The sequence below is a fragment of the Megachile rotundata genome, chromosome 8 (genome assembly GCF_050947335.1).
Source record: "Megachile rotundata isolate GNS110a chromosome 8, iyMegRotu1, whole genome shotgun sequence".
In the NCBI taxonomy this organism is placed as follows: domain Eukaryota; kingdom Metazoa; phylum Arthropoda; class Insecta; order Hymenoptera; family Megachilidae; genus Megachile; species Megachile rotundata.
The window spans coordinates 9,942,913-9,956,711 of NC_134990.1; the positions used below are offsets into that span (position 1 = coordinate 9,942,913).

The 13,799-nt window shown below is 35.5% G+C and overlaps 2 long non-coding RNA genes across 2 annotated transcripts; one reads left to right on the top strand and one right to left on the bottom strand.

Annotated features, from left to right (window-relative positions):
* Nucleotides 1-7,497: 7,497 nt before the first annotated feature.
* On the bottom strand, nucleotides 7,498-11,163 carry LOC105662102 (uncharacterized). Its single transcript, XR_013039214.1, has 4 exons — nucleotides 10,969-11,163; nucleotides 10,082-10,393; nucleotides 9,958-9,989; nucleotides 7,498-8,492 (listed from the first exon to the last, which is right to left on the bottom strand). It is a non-coding gene; the product is annotated as an uncharacterized LOC105662102 (long non-coding RNA).
* Nucleotides 11,164-11,230: 67 nt separating this feature from the next.
* LOC105662101 (uncharacterized) lies at nucleotides 11,231-13,463 on the top strand. The gene is made up of 3 exons (XR_013039215.1): nucleotides 11,231-11,740; nucleotides 11,818-12,916; nucleotides 12,989-13,463. It is a non-coding gene; the product is annotated as an uncharacterized LOC105662101 (long non-coding RNA).
* Nucleotides 13,464-13,799: the final 336 nt, after the last annotated feature.

The following is a 13,799-nucleotide window of genomic DNA, read 5'->3' on the forward strand; positions in this document are numbered from 1 at the left end:
CTTGATGTACCGTAAGTATGGTGTAATCTACTTAACTATAATGGTGCAACTAGTTGATGAATTATAGTCACTATAGTTCATTCACCTATAGTGTATTCACCCATCTAATTGATGAATTATAGTCACTACAGATATATAGTGAAGTAGATGAGTTATGATGATGACACATAGTCATATAAATGAATTATAGTCACCTTGATGTACCATAAGTATGGTGTAATCTACTTAACTATAATGGTGCAACTAATTGATGAATTATAGTCACTATAGTTCATTCACCTATAGTGTATTCACCCATCTAATTGATGAATTATAGTCACTACAGATATATAGTGAAGTAGATGAATTATGTTGATGACACATAGTCATATAAATGAATTATAGTCACCTTGATGTACCATAAATGTGGTGTAATCTACTTAACTACAGTGGTCCATCTAATTGTTGAATTATAGTCACTATAGTTCATTCACCTATAGTGTATTCACCCATCTAATTGATGAATTATAGTCACTACAGATATATAGTGAAGTAGATGAGTTATGATGATGACACATAGTTATATAAATGAATTATAGTCACCTTGATGTACCATAAGTATAGTGTAATCTACTTAACTATAATGGCCCAACTAATTAATGAATTATAGTCACTATAGTCTATTGACCTATAGTGTATTCAGCCATCTAATTGATGAATTATAGTCACTACAGATATATAGTGAAGTAGATGAATTATGATAATGACACATAGTCATATAGATGAATTATAGTCACCTTGATGTACCATAAGTATGGTGTAATCTACTTAACTATAATGGCCCAACTAATTAATGAATTATAGTCACCTTGATGTACCATAGATATGGTGTAGTCTATTCACCTATGGGTATAGTCCATCTAATTAATGAACTATATTCACTATAGATATTATATAGTGATATAGATGAACTATGATGATCATATGCAGTCATATAGATGAATTATAGTCATTGTAGATACATAGTCATTGTATATGTACCCACACTATAGGTACTGTAGTCAGCCATAGTTATGAGTGCCACTTAATCTTTTACATAAATCTAACATCATTATTATTAAAAAGTTCACTTTCAAGGACCTAGGATAGTTTGAACCTCAGAATAATTAGAATCAATGACCTAACATGTACCTAGCCTACCATAATATGTGCCTAACATGTACCATAATATATCTAACATGTCAACTTCCTCCAAGAATAATTACCTAACTGTGAATGACGCAAGCGTCCCGAAACTAGTAGGTTAAGACGCCTAGGGCCGACATTATTACCATAAAGTGTAGAATTAGAAACGAATAAAATGTATCGATATCGATCGAGGAGCATTCCCATCGCTATCCGCTCGGATCAGCTCGCGTCTGCCGACGCGTGTAGCGGGAGGGCAGGGATCATGAGCCCGTGGGAACGAAGCGGCCGTCCGCGCTGAAGCGTTTCAGGAAGCTGACGATGTTCCGCTCCCGCGGTCACCAGGGCGTCCTTAACAACTCCGTGCCTCCGTCCCGACGCCCCGACGCTTCTTCGTCGCTTCGGGTCGAGTGCCTCGACGACGCCCACGCTCCAATCGGCTTCCTGATCGGCCACCGGGAAAATGGGAGCCGTCTTGCCCGACAACCTCGAGCTACGTGCTTCTAATGTCGCTCGGTTAGTCTCGTACGCGGCGCACGTTAATTAGATACCCTTCGTCCCTGATTCTATCGCCCGCGAGCTTTTAAAAATTTACGGATTCTTGGTTGGCTACTGGTCGTTTCATATTTGGTGCGTCGCTGTTACAGGAACTTTAACGGACTTGGGTTCTTAGTTTGATGTATCGAGATTTTTAGATTTTTGATTTGTAGGTTTTTGGGTTTTGATATTTGGAATTTTGGACTTTTGGATTTTTGAGCTTTTGAATTTTTGGATTTTTGGATTTTTGGATTTTTGGATTTTCATGCTTTCAGGTTCAGTAATTTAGAAATTTTTCAGTTTAGGGGCTTTCAAGTTTAGAAATTTTCAGTTTGTCGAATTTAGAAGATGAGAGATTTTCGAATTTATAAATTTTTAAGTTTGGAAATTTTTGTATGTTGAAGTATAGGAATTGAAAAATTTTCATATGTTCAAGTTTAAAAATTAAAAATTTTCGTATGTTCAAAATTTTTGAAATTGTTGTGTTTATGTTTAGAAATTAGAAAAACTGTATGTGTTCAAAAAGAAAATTGCATATATTCAAGTATAAAAATGAAAAAATTTTCGTATGTTCAAATTTAGACATTTTTAACTTGTCAAATTTGAAAATTTGTTAATTTACAAAACTTCAAATTCTTCCATTAAAAAGCCTGCAAAATCTCACATTTAAAAATTTATTGCTCAACGTTTTAAATGTTGAAGTTCAAAAATTTTCAAAATTATAAATCCTTAATTTTTCAAATTTTGAAATATCCAAATTAAAAATTTAGAAATTTACAACTTTAAAAATTAAAAAATACCTTCGCAAATTCGCATGTCTATAAGCCGCCTCGCGTGCCAACACGTGCAACAGCGCTATATAAAAAAGGATAATAAACGAAGCGTGTATGCCACGCGAGGACAGTGATCTTCTTATAATTACGCGCACGCCGATGAAGCACGCAAAATCATGCAATTATACGTAATTACTTGCCGTATAACGTTCTCATTACTTTGGTACGTTGGAAAATTTGCAATTCAAAATGCTGCTCGCGTAATCCCATCTGATAATCCTTTCGTTACAGTTCAGTACAATTGAAAGAAAACATGTAGAGTATGTGAAAAATTTACCACGATAAGTCTCAGACTTTCATATTACGTCGGTTACTATGATGGTTATTTATGATCGGTATTAAAAATTTAATTGAGGCGAATTGTTAAAAGAAATGAAAAAGAAATGTTTTATATATACCACTCAATATATGTTGTTAATCGAAAAAGAATTTTAATAAAAAAGTAAACAATTCAATGTTTATTCGTTAGGTAATATTCTATGGTTATTAACTATGTATATGTGCTTTATTATACTGCATGTGTTAAACTTCACGTATATTTATTGATAATATTGCAAAATTAATTAATTTCACATTACATAGGGTTGTATTAACTTTATTTCATAAGTTAAACAACTTTCAAACTGTAAATCTTATTACTTCACTGGAACAGATTAATTAATTTATAATTTTTAACAAAATTATCGATCACGAACGAGTAATATATAATACGTAATACACAAATATGATCATTGCGTAGGAATCGTGCGCAATAGACCAGCGGAGTAATCGTGCGCAGTAATCGTGCGTATTAGACCTGCGCGGTAATCGTGCGCAGTAGACCAGCGCAGTAAACGTGCGTATTAGACCTGCGCAGTAATCGTGCACAGTAGACTAGCACAATAATCGTGCGTATTAGACCTGCGCAGTAATCGTACGCAGCAGACCAGCGCAGTAAACGTGCGTATTAGACCTGCGCGGTAATCGTGCGCAGCAGACCAGCGCAGTAATCATGCGTATTAGACCTGCGCGATGATCCTGCGCAATAGACCAGCGCAATAAACGTGCGTATTAGACCTGCGCGGTAATCGTGCGCAGCAGACCAGCGCAGTAAACGTGCGTGTTAGACCTGCGCAGTAATGCCAACGTACTTCCTCACGCCAAATGACATCAAAACATAAACTTTAATTACCAAACAAAAATGAATTCAAAAATAAATCATTCGCGTTATTCCTCAACCACATACTTTATTCCAACCACAAACAGTTTCTCGAAAACGAGCTTCTTGAAACGACCGTTCGCGAATAAGTTACGATCTCGAATGTGTACCGGATGCGCAAAGGGGTATCGCAGAAGTTGATGTATGATCCTTTAGCGACGTGCACCTGCCGGTTCGTGGTCGGCACTTTGACGGAAATCATGGAGGGTCGACGATGGCCAAAGATCCCGGGAACATTACAGCACGAAAGATGACCGGGGCCGAAATTTATTTTCCGCCGGACGAGTAATGTACGCGATCGCCATAGATCTTTGTTAAGAAGCGTAACGATCAACGGTGAAAGTCGCGAAATTAACCGTGGACGGTAATCATTGAAATTACCCCGCTTTCTTATCTTACTATGGTTCGGTTAATAAATTAACGGTTTCAGATTCGGATAATCGCTTTCCTGATCATTGATGCCTGTCTTCCTCCATTGTTTTGACCGATCGGTGTTTTTATTTTGTGGCTTCTGGGTTATCTGATCTTGAAATCTCTTGCACTGTATATTGCCGAATTTTTTTAAGGTTGATTTGAGGAATTGAACTATAAATTCTTTGAGCTACAAGTTGTACATATGAGATATAAATGACCTTGAGCTACAAACTTTTGAGCTGTGAAATGTCGAGTGTCTTGAACTGCAAATTATCAAACTTCTTAATCTAAAAATATAAAAATTTGAAATTGTCTAAACTTGCAACAGATGTGACAAAAATCCTAAATTCGTTAGAAGGTTTCAATTTATGGTTTCTCATCAAGTCTGAAGTTAGTCATAAGTGGTGCAAGTACTTGCAATTTGCATGAAGGACACGAACGGTGAAATAAAGCGTAAGAGAAAAGATTTACACACGTAGCTGTCCGTAATTACACCTGCCAGGTCCCCATGAAAAGAGGACCACCCTACCCGAGCGCCGCGTCGTTATCGCAAACATGCGACCGGTGATTTAATATTTCTTCCCTTCCGCGTTGACTTTTTCCTGTTTACTCGTCCATTCACGAGGACGAAATTATGGCGAATCAAGGGGTGGCTGGCGGTGAATTGCCACGGGGAGGGTCGGCCACTTTGTGCAGTCGATTCATGAATGAAACGTGTACGCACGGACCAGGAAGAAAGGGAAGCTACCAGGATATAAGCCATGTGCTCCTGGGCCAAATCCAATTTCATTGTTGTTTCATAAATATGCATGAACGTCTGTTGAATGAGTCCACGTGTTCTCTGATCGTGGGAATTCCGAAACGGAAAGTCGGCTTACAGGTGGCCGTTCCTTTCGAAAAATCTCACTCTTTATGGATTTATTATCACTTGCGATTGATTTATGCTCGTTGATTTACTAACATTTCTTTCTCATTCCCATAAATTATCGAGTTTTCGGTGTATTTATCCAAAATAAATTGCCTCTGTTTTAACAATAACCTCTCTCGTTTCTTTCGATAATTTAATGTCCTCCATAAGATGTTTATCGTGCTTTTGGTTATTAAAAATAAATTGCACTGTCCAATTATTTTAGCAATAATAAAATAACCACTTCTTTCGTTTCTTCCAAATGTTTAATATTCGTTTCCAATGTATTTTAATATACTTTTCACAAATTCCATAAGATGTAATAATGCGTCTGTGGTTATTAAAAATAAATATATTGCGAATGTCCAATTATTTTAATTACGATGAAATAATAACAGTATCGATGACAAACGAGTAAGAGCACGAACCAACGGAATTCTTTTCATTCATTGACACTCGAATGAAAAGGAACACGGCGCTCAATTGCGAGCCTCGGTCCGTGACCAGGTCGTCCTTTTCGCGACTTGCCAGACCGGAAATTGAAATTTCGCGTGAGAATATGCACTCCTTTCAGACCTGGCTCGCAATTTCGGACGCCTGTTCACGGAAGTGTTTTCAATACACGCAGTTAAATCATCGAATCGCACGGTGCGTGGAATGATCTCTTCGAGTCGGTACATCTTTTATTTTCAAACTCTCAAACTGCAAAATACTCACGTTTTCAGATTATTAGATGTCTTAAATTTCTAAGTTTCTAAATTCTCAAATTGCAAAATTTCCAAATCTTCAAATACTCTAAATATCTAATTAATTAAATTCCCCAATTTCCAAATCCCTACTTCACTAGATAACAAAGTTACTAGATCTCTAAGCCACTAGTTCACAAAGTTACTAGATCAAAAAGTCACTAGATTGCTAAGCCACTAGTTCACAAAATTACTAGATTAAAAAGTAACTGGATCACTAAGCCACTAGTTCACAAAGTTACTAGATTAAAAAGTCACTAGATCACTAAGCCACTAGTTCACAAAGTTACTAGATTAAAAAGTCACTAGATCACTAAACCACTAGTTCACAAAGTTACTAGATCGCGAAGGCACTAGATGACAAAATCACTAGATCACTAAGTCACTAGATCACTAGATCATTAAAACACTAGATCACTAAATCACTAGATCTCTAAGTCACTATATCACTAAATTACTAAATCACTAAATCACTAGATCACTAGATCATTAAAACACTAGATCACTAAGTCACCAGATCACTAAGTCACTAGATCACTAAAATACTAGATCGCTAAATCACTAGATCTCTAAGTCACTAGATCACTAAATTACTAAATCACTAGATCACTAAATCACTAGATCACTAGATCATTAAAACACTATATCACTAGATCTCTAAGTCACTAGATCACTGAATTCACAAATTCCTAAATTCTAAACTTGCAGTCCTCGAATCCCTAAGTTCCCAAATTTCCGAATTTCCAAATTTCCAAATTTCCAAATTTCAAAATTTCAAAATTCCAAAATTCCAAAATTCCAAAATTCCAAAATTCCAAATTTTCCAAATTCCTAAATCCCAAAATTCCCCAAATTGCCAAATTCCCTAATTGCAAAATTCTCAAATCTCCAAATCTCTAATTTGAAAAATTCCCTGGTCCTAAATTCCCAAATTTTCCAAATTTCTAAATCTCCAAATTCCCAAATTGCAAAATCACTATATCTCAAATTCTCAATACTCAAATTCCTAAATTCCCAAATTGCAAAATCACTACATCTCAAATTCTCAATACTCAAATTCCCAAATTGCAAAATCACTATATCTCAAATTCTCAATACTCAAATTTCCAAATTCCCAAACTCTTAAATCCCCGAAATCCCTGAATTCAACAAATCCCCATAATTCCCATAAAATAACAATACGAATAAAACAACAATTATAATAATCACTAAAGTTTCAAATCATCACCCTGTATCGAAGACCGTACGCAGGAACACATGCGCAATAAACTCAATTGCGCAAGTACGCGCATAAACGCATAAAAGATACCACGTGAGACGTGGCGAGATGAAGATACGCGAGGGAAAGCTGCCATAACATTTTCTTAACGGACCGTCGCAACGAGTCGTGTATTTTCGAGTATATGCGTTCTGCCAATATTTTATGGCTTAATTGGTCTGACTCGTTCGTAGATAAGCGACTGCATCGAAGATTGGCAGTCATGTCGACCGGATTTACATGGTGAAAAGGTTTTTGTGTAATGTGGCTCGTTCTTAAACGATCCTGCTTCATGGTTCACCATCGATCACCGGCAAATGTAACAGGAACTGCATCGCATCTGCCTGTATCTTTCGACAAATTCGTTTCACGATGGAACGTTTCACGTTCAATTATAATCAATAATTGCTCGTTGGGATATTTTAGAATATATCTTGGCATGTATTTATATTTATTAATATTTAACTGTGTATTTATACTTTGATGGTGTTAATTTTTTAGAAATATTAATTTTTACAAAAATGCACTTGCGCCACTTTCTTAATAAACATCCAATACCATTAATCACTTAAACCATTGCCCAAATATTAGGGAATTTCAATTATTTTTACTATAGACTGCTCAGAAACAAAAATATATTAAGTTTTATATATCTTAATTTTTTTCAAAAATAGATCCTATTTTTTAAAATGAACGGATCTAGTTATATCAGTTCTGTGAATTAGTAATCCTAGTGCACAAAACTAGTGGGTCCTATTCCGCAAAAGCATCACAACCAAAAAGTGTCTCTTCGCAACGTCGCGTGGTAGGCGACACCAGGCATCAATTAACGCGGTCCCCGCCAGAAGAAGTCGCATCAATCATTCCCTCGCGAAGTATCGGAAAGATGGCGATGAAGGAAGAAGGAGCAAGCTAGTTCAGAGGAGAAAAAAAAGAAGCGCGGTTTGCGCTCGCTCGGCTCGGGACGAGGACGTGTGCTAGTCGCGTGTGAGGCTCGCGCCTATGTTTGTCTCTGTCGCGAGCACGGGCCCCGAATGGCTGCCCTGTGGCCGGGGCCCGACCTGTCGTTCTGCCCCCTCCCTGTCGTGAAACGCGGCGATCCTGGACCCCGTGCCGGTCGAGGGGTCCGTCTGGGACATAAGGCCTTGCCTCGTTCTCACGGTAGCCTCCGATAGGCCCCCGCCCCACCTGCCCCCCCTCGGGCTACCAGGCCCATAGCACTCGTTGCTTCTTCAGCCGACTGTGAACCGATTCTTCCTCTTTTCTTTGGGGACGCGCGATACGCTCGCGTGCAACCAAGCGCGTGCGTACCGTGCCAAGCACGCGTCCTACTGCGACACGATTTACAGGTTACTCTTCTGTTTTTATGCTTCATCTTCGGGATAGAAACGGTGTTATTCGCAATTTCTTCATCGGGATTTACAGATTTAGCGTGCTGCAAACAAAATGGAGTATTTAATTTAATTGGTACAGTGAAAGTATTTGTAATTAGCTAGACTTCGTGAAATTGTTAAGTTATTTTTTGTAGATAAGTATTCTGGAAAATCTCTGGAATAAATAGTAAACAAAATTAGTAGGAAACAATTTAAACAGAAGGTTTACTATTTAACAATAAATTGTTTAACAATCTAAACAATTTAAAGTAGGAAACAATAACATTTTTAAATTATCTTAATGTCTTAAGACATCTTGAATGTTGAAGTATTAATATTTAATATATATCTCACATAACCAACATACTTAATATTACATATTTATGTATATAACATGTTTTTTGTTTTGAGATATTTATGTAGTAATAATTTGAATTAAAATTGAACTCAAAACATATACATAAATGTAAAAACGTTATTTAGGTTATGTACCTTAAGCTACACTATAACAAATGCAAGCAAAATGTAATATACGAATACTTATAAATATTACATTTTTAATTTCAATAATAAATTAACCAAAAACTAAATACTTTATTTTATAGTATCTGCATCATTTCCTCTCATAAAATTTTTTCTTGCTATAATTTCCATGAATATAAAATTAAAATTATAAAATTTAAAAATAGCAGTAATTAAAATTAAAATGAATTAAAATTTAATTAAAACTAAATGCATATTTACCAGAAAAGAATTGTTAATTAAAAAATAGCACAATTCTATTGTTAACAAAAACAACACAGTTCTATTATTAACACTTTGCCGGCCGCACAGTTCTCGAATCGCCGACGCGCTGCCGCCGGCGAGATTCACGCAAGTTGTTGCAATATAATTATTATTAAAAAAGGCATTGAAGTAACTGTTACGCCATTTTTATTGCATAATCTTACATTTTTTAATTATTATTTAAACATTTTACTTAAAAAATTTAACCTTTAGGATCTATATTCTTTTTTGTGTGATAAATTTCGAATTGTCTCACAATGATATCACTTCCACTGTCTAAATCACTATCGATATCTCTATTAGAACTTTTCTCCACGTCTGATAACGGAGCAGCATATATTTCCTCGTTGTATGACATTTCGAAAGAGATTTTATAATTTTTAATAAATTTAATGTAAGCTTCCGATATTCGGAGGCAGTGACGGACAGTGTCAAACTAACTGAACAAGCTCCCGCTTCGATGCGGCTGGCAGAGTATTTAAATATTTCAGTAAAACACAATATGGTAAATTGGGAGTGTAAAACAGTTGAAACCACAGTTCCCTATTCGCCATACATTGTTCTGCAACAATGTATCTCCCTACACAAACATGGAAATTAAGCATTACCGCTGGAGAAAAAAAAGTCACGCGTACGTGATAGCGGCCGAAAACGGTTGGCAGAAGAAAGTCACGTATACGTGACAGCGGCCGGCAAAGTGTTAATATTGCTTTTCAATTTTCCTCCCTTCACATAACCTACCGCATGCAATCACGGTAACAGCGTGAAATTCCCTGTAAACAAATTCAGCGTTGAATCAAGCTTATTTAATTTGAAATAAACCGAATACACAAATAAACATCGGAATAAAGTACCCTTAAAATACCTCAGATATCTTCTCACTTTTTCGTACGATTCGACACACCTCTCGCATTTTTAACGCATACCATCAGCTCGGAGAGCAGAAAATTATTGTCAACCAATTTCTTGCGGCATACTTTCTCCAACACGAACAATGCTATACGGTGATGCAATTTACCGGAATGTCCTCTTCTTGGCCGGTGGTGGATGCTATTTTGCATGTTCCAGAGGGTATTTACCGAAAGGCACCACACGTGTTTTCCCCCCGCAGAGGTGGAAAGGGCATCCGGATTCGCGTATTATAAAATCTTGCACGGGGTCCTGGCCCCGCAATCAACTGCAATAAAACATGAAAAAAGAAACGAAGGAAACCCGGCTGCCTCTTTTTACGTGCACGCGAGCGAGACTTCGCTCGTAAAATCGTTCGAGTGGCCGGGGAGAAAGGAAACGAGCACCGATTTTTGCACCCATTCGTACGCGGGGAGTGAACTTTCAAAAGGCCCGAAAAGAACACGATCGTGAAATCTTGTTTGTCAAATTACAGACCCGATTTCGATCCGAGCTTCGTTATACATGGTGCTCGAAAAAACATTCGGTATTTACAACATGTGAGTGTATCTATTCATATATCGAACTCGAAACGAAATATTTTCTAGGTTACTATATTGACAGGTCGGTTCACATTTATATGATCATTTATATGTCAGTCTATTATTACTATTACTAACTGTTGACTATTGTATTAACTTCAGTATTAATTTTGAGTTTAATAAATATTTAATTGTACAAGTGGTTTTTATGTCAATGCACGCACATTCTAGGTTAGTGTACAAAAATGAATATTAATAAAAATGAAAATAGGAAAAATAACAGTAAATAATAATGAAAGATAATATTAATATAGAAGATTACCATCTAATATAATAAAGCAAACAGGATAAATGTGCATAGAAGATCCGTGACAGATGTGACGTCATATGTAGAGATGACATCCTGTCGTTTTCTATGAACGAGAAAGTTTACATGAAACTAAACGCAGAGGGCACCACCGTACCTTAATAATAAAATTAATTAAATTTATAACTGAATCCATTATCACAATTAGTTCTACTATATATCAATTATTACATAAAACGATTACAAATAAAATGTAAAGATTATTGATAATTTCGATCGTTCCTACAACACCCGAAAAGGTTCCCGATCGTGGCGTCGCAGGTGGCAATAAATTGTATTTCAACTTCGCCGTTAAAATCACCGCGTCGATTGTTATGCAGTCTCACAGTTCTCGCGTGTCTTTTCGAGGTACCAAGCGTATTACCAGGAAGGAAAACAATAATCAATGATGTCACCGACAGGCAGAAAACCGGCGTGGTATCGCGATAGTTTATCGTTTGTGCCAGCACGCAAGACTGTTATCAACGAAACGAAACGTAGCGGCTCGAAGCGTGCGAATGTTTACGACTCGTGTCCGATCTTTGATATCGTCAATGAAGCCGAGAGACACGTTCGTCAGCCAACTCTCGTTATATGACATTGCGCACTCGGATTCTATTGATAAGCACACGTTCCGACGCCGTCACAATTGCACGCTTTGAATGATTCGCTGAGTGATTTTCATTCTTCCGTTGGAAACTGTTGCAGTTTGGTTTTATGTCGGAATTTGAGAATTGGTGATTTTACGGTTTGCAATTGAGATGTTTGCATATTTAGATGTTCAGATATTCAAAAGTATATTAACTTATAAATTAAAAATTTCAGGTATTTGAATATTTGAGAATTTGAAAATATAGTAAGTGTTTAAAAATTCAGGTATTTGAAGAATTCAAATATTGTTGAAATTTGAAAATTTGTTCTGTGGAACTGGGTGTTTATAAATTTAGAAGTTTGAAGATTTAAGGGACTCAAATTCCCTAGATTCATAAATTGAGTACTTGAGTGTTTTAGATAAAAAAAATTGAAGAATTTAGAACAAGCGTATTAAAATCATATATTGAACACCCTTTGTACACAAAGTGTACAGTATTCAAGCTACAGATCTTTATTTAATCCAATCGTTTAGATTGGTTTCTCTTTATCCCGTAAATCATTAGAATCAGCGTTAAGTAACTTTTTCACAATTTACGTAACACGGCTACCGTAAGAACAATTTTAATTCGAAATAAATGATCCCGTTAATTTCGCTCGCGCCAGTGACTGGAGTTATGCGCAAACCTTTGCATTTCGTAATCACCGAAGGTGTCAACGTCATCGGCGAAGTATGAACGCTGGCACGTGTGCGAATAAGTTCATCCAATTAATTATGGCGGAGCAACGAACCAACTCTGAATCGACATCGAGGACCCCTGCCGTAAAACATGACACTTGCCATTTAATAAATTTTGGCTTGCAATGATTAAAAAATTTAACCGTTTAAAATTTGAAATTTAACCGTTTAAAAGTTTAAAAATTTGAAAAGTTGACTATCTGAAAGTTTCTAAATTTACAAATAGAAATTTTATATTCTCAAATCAGAAGGTTTAAAAATTTCAAAATCCACTTTACATATTTAATAATTTTTTAATATCAATAATTATTTTTGTAATTTAAACTTGTACAATTTTTATCTTTAAAATTTAGAAGATTTGACAGGTTTAATATAAGTAATTTTGCAAATTTGTGCGTTTAGAAATATCTAAATATAAATTATAAAATTAATACATGAAGTGTAGTATATTTATAAGAATTTTTGTATTAATTTCATGGGAATACAATTGTGTATACAATACAAATTAATTTATTCCTAACCTAACACTATTTTAACTTATATTTTCCTTTCTGTGCAAAATTTCATATACCTGTGGTTAAATTTTTCAGCACAGTAAGTTATAACAGAAATTATATCAAAATTTTACATGATCTTTACATAATTTCTCTTCTTATCTTGATTCAGACACTGCAACGTACAGTATCAAGTTTAACCACACGTACTTAATGTTAATTATGCAATGCTGAACCGGACGAAAAGGACTCGACCTTTATCGGCAGATACTATAATATATGATAACACACTAAACTGTTGATTATGCAACACATAAGAAGCAATACAAACGTACAGATTTCGGCTAATGAGCGACAAAAATTGCTCTCAACTGGAAATTTAAGTGGAAAGAAGAGTTTTCAAAGGGCACTTCAAGCTTGCTGATTACAACCTGTCGAGTTTTGTTCCATGATTGCCCCGAAAGAAGTCCTTTAACGTGTCTCGTTTGGTCCTTAATGGCGTTTAAGTCGAGTACCAAACCAACAGGTTAAGATCTTCCGACAGGTTAACTGATTTTAACGGGATTTTAAAAATGTCTTGTTAACAGAATATTTCGTAACGATGCTTTCTGTACGGTCATTAAACATTGGAAGCTCACGTAAGACAATATTTCAATTGTGTATTTCTGAATGTTGCATTTGTAATTTATTAACTGCTGCAATTTTTAAATTTTGTTTATATATAAAAATACTTGACTCTTTTGATAATTCTTTCATGGTATAAATTCAGTTAATTCTAGTTTATTATTATTATTAATAATTAAGTTAATTAATTTTAGTAACCTGTATTTTTAGAATTGTTATTTTGTAACTAAAATTTTATTTACAGATTGGAAGAACATCTGATGCCACTCCATCATTTTTGTACATAAATATGGAAAATCATCAAATTTAAAAAAAGTTTAATTTTACAAATTTATAAATCTTTAGACCAAAATTTTCAA